Genomic DNA, 3352 nt, shown 5'->3' on the forward strand with positions numbered 1-3352 from the left:
AAATGTGGCAATCCTAGCAGCCAATGTAGAAAAGGAGACACAATCACTGTATGTATTTATCAGAGACAAACACACTAGTCACTTAGGTGAGCAATCTATAACTGGAGTTAAGATCAGAGAAACATTTTAACCTTTGAAACACAATTAAAGTCTTCTCAACAGCATTCTTACATTACATATAGCAAATACTTTTGTGCCCCAGAAGACCACTACCTACTTGACTTGTGATAATCTAGGAAGAGATCGGCTTGATAAATGATTGAGGGCCAGAGCTAGGTTTCTGTAAGAGCTTGTCTTTTTCATTCTAAAGGATAAGTTTTATAATTTAGGAAAAAGGACAAAAAGCATGATATGACCTGTAGCATTTTTTAAAATCATGTTGTTTTTCCTGAAAAATTATGCATTCTTTCTACTTTACAATATTATCATTAAAAAATAAAGAAGGCCTGCCTCTTTTGTCCCAAATAAGTACAGTTATAATTGGATTTTATCACTATCAGTCCTCCTGGTTATAACGCTGGAATCTAGTTCTCTTGCCTCTGGAAAGCAGTCACATTCAGGGAACTTGTGTAAGCATAAATTTCCTGCATTTAACCCTCCAATAAGGAGCCGTGGTGGTGCAATGAATAAGAGCTTGGTTGCTAACTGAAAGGTTGGCTTTTCGAACCCATGAGCAGGCTCCATGCAAGAAAGACCTGACGATCTGCTCCCATAAATATAGCCTAGAGACCCCCTATAGAACAGTTCTACCCTGTCACGTGGGTCATTATGAGTTGGAGTCAACTCAGTGGTACCCAACAACAACATCCCTCCAACTGTGGGTGGGGTGAGCATGAGGAGGAGTTGAACTAGGATCCGGTGCTACTAACAAAAGACCCTCAAATCTCACTGGCTTGAAACAACAAAGGTTTGTTTTTCGCTCACACTCCATGTCTACTTGGGTCCAATGGGCACCCTGAAGTTGTGTTGTTATTGTCATTCTCCTTAATGATCACAGGCTGATGGAGCAGCCACTCCCTGGAACATTGCCAGCGATCATGGCCAAGGAAAACCAGGGCACTGGTGGGTGGGTCTCAGGTTGGTAATAAATTCCCCAAGCTGGAAGTGGCACAGGTTAAAACTCTTTAGCCAGAACTACTCAGTCTACCCCAGCTACAAGAGAACTAGGAGGTCAACCCTACTATAAGCCTGGAAGAAGAAAGGAAGGAAGCATGTGTGGCAAAGAGCCCAACAATTACCCTAGAGGGAGTAGAGTGCAGAGATTTCTACTATTTGTACTTCTAAAACAAAAACAAGAATTCCTATAAGCACAGGATTATGATTTGATTATTGTTTAACGGTATCTTGAATAGAAAATAAAATAGCTTTGTTAAAGAGCAAAACTCACTGCTTCATAGAAAAACGCTCTTAATTAATTGTTGTTGTTATTAGTTACAATCAAATTGGCTCTAACTCCTGGCAACCCCATGAACAATAGAATGAAACACTGGCCTGTCTGATCCATCTTCATAATCATTGGTGTGCTTGAGTGCTTGAGTCCATGGTTGTGGGCATTGTGTATTTTGAGTGCCTTCCAATGTAGGGCAGCTCATCTTCCAGCACTATATGGGACAATATTCTGTTGTGATCCATGGGGTTTTTACTGGCTAATTTTCCAAAGTAGATCATTGGGCATTTCTGCCTAGTTTGTCTTAGTCTGGAAGTTCCGCTGAAACCTGTCCACCACGGCTTACCCTGCTGGTATTTGAAATAAAGGTGGACTAAGCTTCCAGAATCATAACAACATGGAAGCCAATACAGTATGGCAAACTGCTGACAGACTTGTGGTGGCTTAATTAATTGGGCTGTGACAAGGAAAAAAAAAAAAACCAAAAAACTCCCATGATCGTCAGCTAAAAATTTTCTAAAACCATGGCACCAATGGCACCAGGACAAAATTTAGTAAAATCAATTGTAAGATAGTACCAAAACAAAAACAAAAACAAAAAAAACTGTAGAATTCAGGTAGCTCTGGAAGCTCTAACTTAATCTAGGATAAATCATAGATTATCTAGATGCAGAGGACAAAGACAGGCAGGCTCCAGCCAAGTTCAGGCATGGGAATGAGTTTGTTTGGACCACACAGGGCCTCAAAAGAGAGAAAAGAAAGAACACGTATCTAAGCATGGGTTGGTTTAGTAACCATTACTGAGAACTTAGTACCTGTAACCAAACTGGTAACCATTGTTCTCATTCCTCTCTGTTAGATATTTCAGGGTACTTTATCCATTTGTTTGTGCATTGGACCCCTGAAGTTATTTGAGTTTGTGCTCTCTGATGTAGAGGAAGAGAAGAGCTGCAGGTATCTCAAACAACCCTTCACAGATAACTTTAAGCCAGCTTTTGATAAAATTACTGAGTAGCAACAATTTTAGAGTATACCCCTTGACAAATATTTTTGATGAAGTATATTATAAATGAAGTATGGCACCATATTCTGTAGTTGAGAGGCCTGTCAAGATACGTTACTCCATACGCAGGTGGTTATAAGATTACCCCAGGATCAATACTCTTCTATACTGTAGCTCATAGATAACAATGTATTAGTGGAGTAAATATTTGTTAGATGTATCCATACTAGATTATAACCTAGATTACTATTTAATCAACGGTTTCTAAAAATAGATATTTATAATACATGTACAAACCCAAACCAGAAAACCAAACCCACTACCATGGAGTTGATTCCGACTCATAGTGACCCTAAAGGACAGAATAGAACTGCCCCATAGAGTTTCCAAAGCTGTAAATCGTTAGGGAGGTAGACAGACTGCCACATCTTTCTCCCTAGGAGCTGGCTGGTGTATTCGAACCGCCAACATTTAGGTTAGCAATTGATCGCTCTAACCACTGCGTGGCCAGGGTTCTTTCTATATGTACGAACAGTATAGTTTCAGTTTAAGAATAAGAAATCCAGTTAACCAAAACCTGGAGTTTGAATCACAAAATCTCATCTAAACCATATATGTATATATAAAAAAAAAAAATCTGTTACTGTCAAGTTGATTCCAACTCATAGCAACCCTATAGGACAGAGCAGAACTGTCCCATAGGGTTTCCAAGGAGCACCTGGTGGATTCAAACTGCCGACATTTTGGTTAGCAGCCATAGCTTTTAACCACTACACCAAGAATGTAGGTATTCTATCAGATAAACTTCCAGGGATCACTTGATAGTGAATATTTTGTCAATACCTTTGTCTCTTATAATTCAATTTGCTTTTTATTTGATAAGGAGACACATGACAAAACATCAGTGTGTTGCTTTTGATGAGCTAAAATAGCCCTTTGAATAGGGTGGTTTGCTCACTCTT

General features: G+C 39.3%; 1 protein-coding gene across 1 annotated transcript in view; it reads right to left on the reverse strand.

Annotated features, from left to right (window-relative positions):
- GLRA3 (glycine receptor alpha 3) overlaps nt 1-3352 on the reverse strand; it is a 237902-nt gene that overhangs the window by 24594 nt on the left and 209956 nt on the right. The gene's annotated exons all lie outside the window — the stretch shown is intronic.

This window comes from Trichechus manatus, unplaced genomic scaffold, assembly GCF_000243295.1.
Source record: "Trichechus manatus latirostris isolate Lorelei unplaced genomic scaffold, TriManLat1.0 scaffold00225, whole genome shotgun sequence".
In the NCBI taxonomy this organism is placed as follows: domain Eukaryota; kingdom Metazoa; phylum Chordata; class Mammalia; order Sirenia; family Trichechidae; genus Trichechus; species Trichechus manatus.